This window comes from Thamnophis sirtalis, unplaced genomic scaffold (assembly GCF_051295495.1).
Source record: "Thamnophis sirtalis isolate CommonGarterSnake01/CBP01778 unplaced genomic scaffold, rThaSir2_p1.2 scaffold_8, whole genome shotgun sequence".
Lineage (NCBI taxonomy): Eukaryota > Metazoa > Chordata > Lepidosauria > Squamata > Natricidae > Thamnophis > Thamnophis sirtalis.
Genome location: NW_028261388.1, coordinates 26,377,457 through 26,389,646, shown reverse-complemented (window position 1 = coordinate 26,389,646; position 12,190 = coordinate 26,377,457). Strand labels below are relative to the sequence as shown.

Here is a 12,190-nt window from a genome sequence, read left to right as displayed (position 1 = left end):
GTGATATGTTGTGTTCTTGTCCAAAACAATTTGGCATACTGTATATTTGCAGCAAATGTAAATTGTGGTTAGCCTTGAAGAAAAACCAAAATCAAAGGAGAGGAGCAAAGTGTGGCCATGGTTCAGCTGATGAGAGAGGGTAGGATTTATCAGATCAAAGAAAGAATGTTCCATAACAGAAACCAACAACAAAAACAATTCTCTATAAGGAAGTGAATCAGACAATAAAGCTATAATAGATGGGAGTAATAGCCAGAAGCAAGAAACCTAGAATGTTATATCATACACTATCCAGAGTCTCTCTTTGAAGGAGATGGGCAGTTCAGAAATATGAAAAATAAGTTTTCAAGCATTTGAACCTAAGACTTATCAAAAAGGGCAATGTAAAGGTTTCCCCTGTCCAGTTTTGTCCAATTCTAGGGGGTAGTACTCATGTCAGTTTCTTAGCCAAGGAAGTCAGTGTTGTCCGAAGACATTTTTGCTGTAATGTGGCCAGCATGACTATATACTGAAGTACATAGAATGCTGTTACCTTCCTACTGAAGTGGTACCTGTTAATTTACTCGCATTTATATGCTTTCAAACTGCTAGGTGGGCAGCAGCTGAGGCAAGAAACCAATCACCCTGTTGCACAGCCTCAAGTCTTGAATCTGGCCTGTGAGTTTCCAGCTGACAAATTCAGCTTCTTTAACTGCTGAGCTATCGCACCCACATAAGAGTTATCAAATTTACTATTATTTCTTCTTGTTATCCATGTGTTACAGGGAATGTATTTTATTCTGTTCATGTGTTACAGGGAATGTAAAAGGCATTATATGCATCATAAAATCAATATGGATATGACATGATTACATATTACAGTATACATCAATTACATCACAGTGCAACTAAAGCAAATTACATAATTTGCATTATTTGTATAACAATGTTATCAAGGCACACCAGATGTTTTTTAAATAATTTTATTGAAGAGCTCAACAGATTTAAAAATAGTACAAATGTTGAATTAAAGAAGAATATAACAAAATAACAAGTGAAAAGGAAATACATGAAAAGAAATATAAATGGGGGGAAAAGATTCTAAAGCAGCTTGCAATCTTCTTGATAGCAGTGATAGATATATTTATATTTTATCCTCTTTTTCTAAGGTTACATCATTTTTTTCTTTCTATAAGCTCTTTCTAATCTTCAAACCCATAAATCGTATGTTCACTTTTCAGCAAAAAGTCCATAACAGGATTCCAGTCACAAATAAATGTAGTTATTGATCCTTCTCTAATCAAACAAATTAATTTTGCCATGTCTGCTAATTCTGTCATTTTCACCAACCTTGTACCAGATGTCTATGCAGATTTGGATAAATAACTCTGCAAAAAACAGATAGAATTGTATTCCTGAGACCATCTGTATTTATTATATTTCTTCTCTTATCCATACTTCGATAGAAAAGTGTAAAAAAGCATTACAAATAAATGATTGGCTTCCAAAATGGTATTAACAGGAGATATTTGTTTTGTAGGACCATGACCTCAGTTAATTAGGTGATGTACTATTGTCATAGTACATCGTATTATGTACATAGTATCTCACAAGTACTAGTAAAAATGTGTTTGGCCAAAGCATGGTGAGTTGTCAGGAGGACATTAAATTTCAACTTGTGGTACTTGATAGTCAAATTCTTGAAATTATTATCTTAATTAAGGACTTGGTATTATAGAGTATATAAAAAATATTGAAATAAAAATCAGACAGAAATCAGACAGAAATAGACAGAAATAGAGCCGAGGTGGCGCAGTGGTTAAATGCAGCACTGTAGGCTACTTCAGCTGACTGCAGTTCTGCAGTTCGGCTGTTCAAATTTCACCGGCTCAGGGTTGACTCAGCCTTCCATCCTTCTGAGGTGGGTAAAATGAGGACCTGGATTGTTGTTGGGGGCAATATGCTGACTCTGTAAACCGCTTAGAGAGGGCTATGAAGTGGTATATAAGTCTAACTGCTATTGCTATTGCTAAATAATAGCTAATCTTTGCCTTTGTCTGCACTAAAGCTCAGAATATAATAAGAGCTTAAGATCGCAATACAGAAAGGTAAACACGATTTATTAGGTATAATAAATAGGCCTGCTAATAATGGAAGTCCAGGTAGAATAACTCCCATGATTAGAATATAGCAATCAAATCTACAGTTTGAGCTATTCAGCTGCATTTTGCTACAAATCTATCTTCATATCCTGCTAGCTTTAAAACAAAAATGCCTCACAAACTGTTTTTGGTAGCTTTATATATATAAGTATTCCAGTTTTAAACTAGTATACAAAAGTCTTGCTGTATGAATCATCTCTCATCTTGTTAATACTGGTGACATTGAGGACATATATTGCCCAGTGTTCGGAACTTTGGTCATTGTCACCATTTTTGACATCATTAACTATTGTAGGCTCACTTGTTCTCAACAATAAGATATAGAGATGGTTCTTGTTTAGCTACTACAACTGGGACCAGCAGCTCAGTTATTAAGAAAAGTAGTTGCTAAGTGAAACTGTGACAAACTGTTCTAATCTTACTTCAAATTTCCTTTGCTTTACAGACCAGTGAAAGTCATAAAATGTGAAGAAAATTTCTTTTTTATCTGGATTTGGCAACATTATGTTCAGAAAGTAATGAGGGCTGAATGACATGAAAATTCAGTTTAGATAAGGATTGTTTGACAATCACACTGAAGAAATGCTAATCAATGGTATTGTATGAAACCAGAATGAAATATCAAATGGGGTGCTAACAAAATTAATAGAGCCGAGGTGGCGCAGTGGTTAGGGTGCAGTACTGCAGGCCACTTCAACTGACTGTTATCTGCAGTTCAGCGGTTCTAATCTTATCTGCTCAAGGTTGACTCAGCCTTCCATCCTTCCGAGGTGGGTGAAATGAGGACCCAGACTGTGGGGGCGATATGCTGACTCTGTAAACCGCTTAGAGAGGGTTGAAAGCCCTATGAAGCGATATATGTCTAATTGCTATTGCTATTGCTAAAATCCAACCAGACCCTGTACTTACACTATGTATTAATGATTTAAGGTAAGAGGTCAAGGCATTCTTATCAAATGGGCAAAACTGGATAAGATAGCTAATATTCTAGAAGAGAATAATCTTTATAGGTCAGAGTAATTAACTGAAAACAGCAGCATGAAATTTAGAGATCAGTGCAAATTTACACAGATATAAGATGGATTTTACTGGAAGGCCATTTGGGTCATCTGGTTGACTGCAATTGGATGAGTCAGCGGTGAGATGCAAAAAAAGGAAAATGCCACACTAATAATTGCAAGTAACATAAAACAAATGGCTTTACTACTTTATTTTTGTTTGGGTGGATCCCACTTCAGGTAATGTATCTATTTTTGAACACTGCACTTCAGGAAGAATTTTAAAAACATTGGAACAGGGTTAGAAAAAGCAGCAAGGACCATCAGGCAATTAGAAATTAAGCTTCATGAAGAGTGTCTATGGAGAGGGGTACATTTAAATTTGGCAATATTGAAGGATTCGATATCAGTTTTCAGATACCTAACAGAATGTCAAACAGAAAAAGGATTCCCTTCTATTCTAGAGCACAGTAGTTACAATAATGGATTTAAGTTAGGCAGATTCTGAGTACTGTAATTCTTCATAGTAACAACAATTTGACAGTGGAATCAATTACAGTACTTGGGGAGGAGGATTCCTCACACTGCACATGTTCAAGCAGATGTTTGTGGAAATGCTTCCATTTGGTGGAATGATTCCTATATACACCAAATGATTCCTATGTACAACAAGAAGCACCATTCGATGCATAAACCACCCTTCCAAATTGAATTTGCTATTTTAAGGAAACATCCTAGCCTACCCACTCCTCCAGTTGGGTGACAGAAAGGATATTTAGGCTGATTTGCAGTATCCAAGCATTAGTCTCAATACACTAAATTTCCCATATACACTCACAAAAAAAACCCGCTTTAAAAGTTTCTGAATCCCATTTTGAAATGAGGGGGTCGAAATGGGATTCAATGGAGTCTTGAAAGGCCAAGAGTCAGAAGGGAAAAGAATGATGCGAGGATTGATGTTTTCTTAAAATTCTTGGTCTGAGCAGGAAAAATGACTGCCTGCCTGGACCACTATACTGAGCCTGCGTCCCCTTAGAAGGTTTTCCAGGTAAAGGGTTTGACAAGTGCTCGTTCTCCAACCTCCTGCGGGTCTTGTTGGCTGCCTACACACCTGTTCATACCCCTCGTTTAGTTTGCAGTACAGGCAATCTTATAGATTAACAGAGTTGGAAGGGACCTTGTAGGTCATCTAGTCCAACCCCCTCAAGCAGGCTGCCTACACACCCGTTCATACCATTCATCTAGTCTACACCATTTCTGACAAATGGCAGTCCAATCTCTATCATCACAACATAAAGTCATTCCCCTCTCTAGACTTTGGGGTCCTACAGATTATCAGAGTTGGAAGGGTCCTTGTAGGTCATCTAGTCCAACACCGCTCCCCTCCTCCCCCCGCTCAAGCAGGAGACCCTACATCAATTTCTGACAAATGACAGTCCAATCTCTATCGTCATAAAATAAAGTCATTCTCCTCTCTAGTCTTTGGGGTCAGGAGAGAAAGAAACTCCCGTCGTCCTCGTTCCCCTTCCTTTGCTGCCGCCTCCGCCTCCCCGGACAGAGGGGTCTTCAGAGGTGCACGGCCGCGCGCTCCCGAGGCAGCCAGACTCCGTCAGTCAGTCAGACCGCCAAGCCACTCAGAAGGGATTCCTGGCTGAGTTCCAGGTCGGCGCACTAATACAAGCTGCCAGGCTCCCGCCTGACTGACGCCTCGCTCACTCGCTCGATCCCTGGCTGGCTGGCTGGCGGGCTGCTGCTGCTGCTGCTCTCGCTCTGGCCTCTGCCGCCGAGTTCCTGCAGCCGCGTCCCTTCGCACGTTAGGAGGAGGGGGAAGTGTGAGCCACTCGCTCCAAAGAAGTTGGCGCAGTCCCGGGAAGGCGACGGCTGGGCATCCGGCGGGAAGGGCAGGCGGCTAAGGCGTTCAACCTACGGGCAGGTACCAAGCTTTTGTTTGAACTCATTTATATGCTGATTTATTTTCCTCGGGCAAGAAATGTCAATCCCGCTCCGAGTCTTTTGCCTGGTCTCCGGCCGGGCTGCCTGGTTTACTGTGCGGCAGCTTGCCTCGAGTAGCCCTTTCGCAAACTTCAGTCCACCCCTCTCTCTCCTCTCTCTGTTTACGTTGCCTGCAGTGCAGGCGTCAATTTCCTTGACCAACAGCTACCTTCGGCGGGCAAGGCGCTCTAAGCCTGAACCAGGCTCTCGAGGGGACTTTGGCAGCCGTCAGTTTCCTTTTGGCTGTTCTCATGTCCGGGTGTTTTCATTTCCCCCTTAAACAAGACCTTCGGCTACGATAGGTGTCTGTGAGCGCGCGCGCGCACACAGCTTATTTTAGGAAATACTCTTAACGCTGGGTCGCCTGTGACACTGTGAGAACTCTGCATGTTTTACTCCAGAAAGAAACCTTTTCACAGAATGGCCTTTCCTGGACTTTAATGGATTAGTAACCTGTGTGAAAGTCCTGCTGTTAGGCGAGGCTGACGGAATCCCCCCCCCCAAAAAAAAGAAAAAAAAAGGGGGGGGCTCCAAGCGATCGAGGCTATTCATTCATAAAAATAGAAGAATGGAGTTGACCGTGCAATGACATCTTTTTAACTTGTTCTTATTCTTAATGGTCGACATTGTTTTCGAAATATTTCCCTTCATAAGCGAGGGCTTGTCCTTCTTTCGGTGTTCTTAGAAACGCGCCACATCCATGCAGAAAGGAAGGAATGGGGAGGGGGGGGAAGGATTGATATAGGAGACAAACTGACGCCAGTATTGTGATCGGAAGGAGGGGCTCGACGCGAAACGTTTTTTATGGCTAGTTAACCGCTGTCAAGCGCTCTTCAGCCTCTATTTTGATTTCTTTCTCTGCTTTCTAAATTAAGACAGAAAGCTTAAAGGTTCATGCCGGAAAATAATTCCTTAGGCTGTTCTAGAGGTTACCTGTCTATAAAATCAAGTCGTTAGGAAGATAAATGATATTTAAAAACAAACGTCAGGAGTCTTGAGTCACTATAAATGCTGGTTACTTTTATAATAATATTAATAGGGCTAGAAGATCATTTTCAGTTTGCTGTTAAAGACTTTGAGTATTAAGGTCCAGAATTTGTCAATTTCTGTTATAAATAACATCATCTGAACCAAAGTTTAACATCTTAGTTGTGATAATTGTTTCTAAGCCAAAGTCATGCATGGCCAGAAGAGAGACAATATCTTTTTCATTCTTAATAGAAACCACCAAAGCCTTTCCATTTCACTTAAATTTAAAATGCTGAAAATTAAGAAATGTGGGGGAAACTCAGGCATGATTCTGGTTTAAAGGGGCCATAGGCTTTGAATTGACAGTGAAAACAGTAGTGGACTGAATGTACATTCAGAAACACTCCTACAATTGGCTCCTCAAAGTTCTGGTTAAAAGGCAGACTATATTCTACAAAATTGAAATTATGGGAGTTTGTCATTGATACCCGTGACTGGATGAAACCACAGAATTTCTTTGATTTTGGAAGACTAATAGGTATAATAATAATAATAATAATAATAATAATAATAATAATAATAATAATAATAATAATAATAATAATATAATAGGTAACCTCTTAACCTCTGCAAAGTTTCAGGGTCTTTTTCCCCACACTCCTTATATGAAAGGAAGCAAAACATTTGGGCATTTCAGCATTATATGCTGATTCCCTTTACTAATATCTGAAACTTTAGTCTTTCTTTTTTTAAAAATTACTTGAACTGTTAAAGACGTTCTATGACTAAAAATCTTTTGTGAGTAGGGAAGCAATGTATGAGTCTATAATCAGGTTGACATTTACATTCTGTAGACAAATTACATTCTCAACAAAGACAACAAATTACAAACCTGCAATTCTCTCTCAATGAATGATCTTATGGCCCAGAGACATAGGAAATAATATACAGGTTCTTGAAATGTAGCCAAGTTTGCAGTTGTCCAGGAAGGGCACTGCAGGTAAGAAAAATATTTTTGCTATTTTGTTATTAAGAATTATGAAAATCAGTGATTCAAAAAAGAGTTTTAGAATAAAGAATATAGTGGAGCAATAATTTAGACAATACGTTTTTAGAGAAGTAGAAAACGATTATAGTTCAAATAAATTGTAATTTAATCTATCCAGATTCATAAATTGCTGTGGCAACTCTTAAATAATATAATGTTATATATATATTCGACTTTTAAAATGGAATTGGTTTAAGTCAAATGACAGAGTGAATCAACGACAATAGTATCTATATGTAAATATTGCAAAACCATTAAGAGAATGTATCTAAAAGCAATTTTAGATGCTAACTAATCTCATTCCTTTTTAATCAAGACTTTGTATACAACCCATGTCTTGGTCATTTGGCAAGATGATATTCTGTATTGCCACTGCAACACAGACTATTTCGTTATAATTAAAAACCATTTCAAAGCAGCTGCAATACATCCATTCTTTGTGGGATTAAATATATTGTATGATCATAAAACTGATTCTAGTTTGAGTAACATGACATTGCAGTTTGCAATGTTTCTCACAAACAAAGCATTCCAAAGGATTTTCATCTTTATAGTTGAAATCTCATCAATCTAGTGTAAAGAAAATTTCATTTCCCAATTGGGAGCAGGAGACCTCAATTCCAAAATGGATATATGACATTAGGAATTTAAACAACTCAGTGAAGGGGTTAACAAATAGAATGAAGTGATTAATGTGATTTATTCGGCTTCATGAGTGTGAACTTGCCAGTGTGGTTTATGCTTGCTTCTGATATGAACCAGTTTTGTTCAATATTATTATTTTGTTCAATAAAACCATTACAATGGTACTGGCTCTCAGCTATGTGTGATCATAACTTGCTTTTAGTCTAACCCATGGGTGTCAAATCTGTTGCGTCATACCATCACATAATGTATCACAAGGTTTTCTCCCTTCGCAGAGCTGGGGTGGGCATGGCCTATGTGTGACGGATCCAGCCCATGGGCTGCCAGTTTAACACTCCTAGTCTAACCACTTTCTACTGGAAAACCAGAGTTATGTAAATAACACATAATGAATTGGAAATATTGTGAAAATGTTACTATCTTACTACAGTGTGGTAAATTTTTAAAACCTTTACTACCATTGGGGGTAGAGAGATATAACAAATGTGAAATAGTAATAATAAATAACTAATAATTGGACCAAAAAAACAAGAAAACTGATGACTATTCACTACACATTACATCCCCATTATATTGGTAGATTATACCTTCCCTTCAGAAATGGAAATAGATGTTTACTTCAGGTCAAACTGTCAAAGAAGAAAAATATGCATTGGCTATCATATAAAAGACAGCAAAGAACAAGCATGCAATTAAAAATTGGAACTTACTGAGTGTACAGGAAGCAAAATGTGTATATCAAAATAATATAATGAAAACAAAAACAGAATATTGGCAAGAAAAACATTTCATGGTCATTTTTTACAAAAAAGATTGAGGGGAAAGTAGATAAAGATAAAACCCTGAAACGATTTAGAACTGGAACATTAAAACATTAAAAAAACCTGAGGACTGGGCATAAGGCCAAGTTATTCAAACTAATACAATAAAAAGCTGGATTTAAAAAATCATCAAATGATTCACAATATTGCAAAATTAGTAACCAGAGAAATGCCATGGATATAATTTTCTTGGACTTACGTAAGGCCTCTGATAAAGTAGACCACAACCTACTACTTGATAAGATAGAAAAATGTGGGTTAACAGCATCATCACCAGATGGATTCATAACTGGCTGACCAACAGTGATGTGCGGTAAAGATGAGGAGGAGTGTGGCAGCGGTGGTGGCTCCTCAGGGACGGTGACAGAAGGGGCTCTGGATGCCTGCACCATCTCCCGCCCATCTTCCGGGACTCGCCCAGCCCAGCATGCAGCACTTTAAAGTGCATGCCACCGCCCTGGCCATACAGCAGGACCTGCTTTATGGCCGGAAGGCACGCCGGCACTTTAAAGTGCATGCTGCCGCCCCTGCCATACAGCAGTCTGTATGGCCGGGCCCGGGGCGGCGGCATACACTTTAAAGTGCCGGTGGGCTGTATGGCCGGGCCCGGGGCGGTGGCATGCCCTTTAAAGTGCCAGCATGCCTCCCGGCCATAAAGTAGGACATGTTTCACTCTATGGCGAGGCGAGGCGGCATGCACTTTAAAGTGCCGGCATGCCTTCCAGCCATTCAGCGGGACCTGCTGAATGGCCGGGAGGCGTGCTGGCACTTTAAAGTGCATGCCACTGCCCTGGGCCTGGCCATACCGCCCACCAGCACTTTAAAGTGCATGCCGCTGCCCCGGGCCCAGGCATACCGCCCACCAGCACTTTAAAGTGCATGCCGCTGCCCCGGGCCCAGGCATACAGCCCACCGGCACTTTAAAGTGCATGCCGCCTCGCCCCGCCATAGAGCGAAACATGTCCTGGTTTATGGCCAGGAGGCGTGCTGGCACTTTAAAGTTCATGCCGCCGCCCCGGGCCCGACCATACAGCCCACCGGCACTTAAGTGCATGCCAGTGTATGGCTTTAAAAAATAAAAAAGTGCCAGCCCACACGCCAGCAGAGGCAAGTAACACACACACACACACACACACACACACACACACACACATTACTTATAATAAAACAAATTACAATTGCTTGCTGCCAGAGGAGGAGACAGAGAACCACATGCCTCCTTTGCATAAGGAATTTTTCACCCTTTAACCCTTGCTTAACTCTGAGCAAGGATTAAAAGGCGAAAAATTCCTTATGCAAAGGAGGCACGTAGTTCTCTCGCCTACCCCTGCAGTTAGCACTAAGCAGAGTCATCCACTGTGACTCTGGCAGCAACTACCTTAGCCTTTTTCCTTTCAATTTTCCTTTTTTTTTCATCATGACACTGGTGAGGCCCTGCCTCCCCTGACTGCACGTCCCTGCTGACCAACCACAATCAACACGTAGTCTTTAATGCAATTACATCTACAGTGTAGAGTATGCAGTGGGGTACCCCAAGGCTCTGTCCAAGGCTCTGTCTCAGGCCCAGTACTCTTCAATGTTTTTATCAATTATTTAGACAAGGTGATAGAAGAGAAAACTCATCACAAGCTATCAGGAATAGCCAACACTCCAGATAAGCTCAAGATAAAGAAGCATTTCTACAGACTTGAACAATGGGGCTTATCTAACAAAATTAAATTCAATATTTAGAAAAGTAAGGTTCTATATAGGCAAGAAGAACCAAATGCACAGATATAGAATAGGTGGTATCTGGCGCAATAATAGTAACTGCAAGAGGGATCTTGGAGTCCTAGTGAACAATCACTTAAATTTGAGCCATCAGTGTGCTTCAGCTGCCAAAAAGCCAACACAGTCCTAAGCTACATTGACAGATATAATCAAGATTGCATAAAGTTTTAGTACCATTTTATGATGCCTTGGTAAGACCACACTTGCAATATTGTATCCAGTTTTGGTCACCAAGAAATAAAAAAGACCTTCAGCCTCTAGAAAGAATGCAGAAAAGGACAAACAAGATGATGATGATGGTAATACCCCTCTGAAGGATATAGACATAATTTTGGGGATTGTGTGCTCTGGGAAATATGAGAGCTATTCCAATCATATAGGACAGATTTCTTTTTCTTTTTTTAAGTAATTTTTATTAGTTATACATTTTTTTAAGAGTACAACATACAAATACAAATACAATTTTAAACATACAACCCCCCTCCCCCCCGCGGTGACAGTCATTCACAGCCCAACTTTTTTCTTTCCTTCCTCATTGTTAGGTCTCTAAGCCACATCTTCTCATTACAAAATTCAGGGATCTATTACAATACCCATGTTCACTTTTAACTTTCCCCATTTTAAGTCCCTGCTGTTCTCCTTGTCGCCCACATATACCATAAGTTCCAGCTAAGGTAATGTTCCGTTTCTCCTTTGCATATAGGACAGATTTCAACCCAGACAGTATATCTCCCATAAGCAATACAGTGAGATGTAATTTACAGAAACCCTTAAAGCAGTGGGTCTCAACCTTCCTAATACAGTTCCTCATGTTGTGGTGACCCCCAACCATAAAATTATTTTATGTTTTCCATTTTTTTTGAAAAAATGTGTTTTCTGATGGTCTTAGGCAATCCCTGTGAAAGGGTCGTTCGACCCCCAAAGGGGTCCCAACCCACAGTTTGGGAACCACTGCCTTAAAGGATCAGTCATCACCTAGGTAAACAAGGAGTATGCTAGGTATTAGAGTTCTTGGACATCTGGTGACAAATAGGCTACAGAGTCTACAACTGTTGACTGAGCAACCAGGGCCAGCAGCTGTAGGACTACTGGAAAAAAAAGTTGTTGATCTGTTGCAAGTATACAAAGATTGAAAAAAAAGATGATTTGTTACACAAATCAAGTCCGATGAAAAGAGGATGTCTGGAAAAAATGTACCAGTTCTGGAAATAATAACATCCAGAATCTGAAATAATAGAACAATGGTTACCAGATCAACATGAATTTATAATATAAAATAAAATATTTGCAGAAGCAGAATTGAAGAATTGCAAAATCTACCCAAGACAAAGAAATCTGAGCCTTGCCAGAAGTAATTCAGATGTAAGAGCAAACTAGGAGGAATCAACAATCAAGGAAGCAAGCTTAATTATTGAGTGGTTTTTGTTTCTAAACCTGGCACTATCTCCTCTGCTTAGAAGAAAAATCTCTAACTAAAACAGAAGAATTGAAATAAACAATTTAGAATAGCACAAAAACAAAGAATAAGGTTGCCTGCATTGAAGCTCCTTACAAAGAATCAGCCAGCACCAGTATTAAAAGATTCCAATACTGTATTATGATTATGGTTGCTGGTATACATATTAAACTGGGAAAGTTTAATATCAATCTTTCAAGGATGCTCATTCTCCCCATTACTCTTTGTCATTACACTAATTCATCTGCCACCAATGCTGAACAAGTCAGGCAGTGGCTATCAAATATCAGCAACAAATGCCAGGCTATCCCACTTTCTTTACATGGACTATCTGAACCTTATGGAAAAAC

The 12,190-nt window shown here is 39.7% G+C and overlaps 1 protein-coding gene across 3 annotated transcripts in view; it reads left to right on the top strand.

The window, feature by feature from the left end:
* The first annotated feature begins 4,890 nt into the window (after nt 1–4,890).
* Nucleotides 4,891–12,190, top strand: part of SMAD9 (SMAD family member 9) — a 41,351-nt gene continuing 34,051 nt past the window's right edge. Inside the window, exon 1 of one of the 3 annotated variants that reach the window (XM_087721304.1) lies at nt 4,891–5,072. The gene's annotated coding sequence lies outside the window, so the exon portion shown is untranslated. The remainder of the gene's footprint in view (nt 5,073–12,190) is intronic. The other 2 variants (XM_087721303.1, XM_087721302.1) reach the window with 2 other exon arrangements.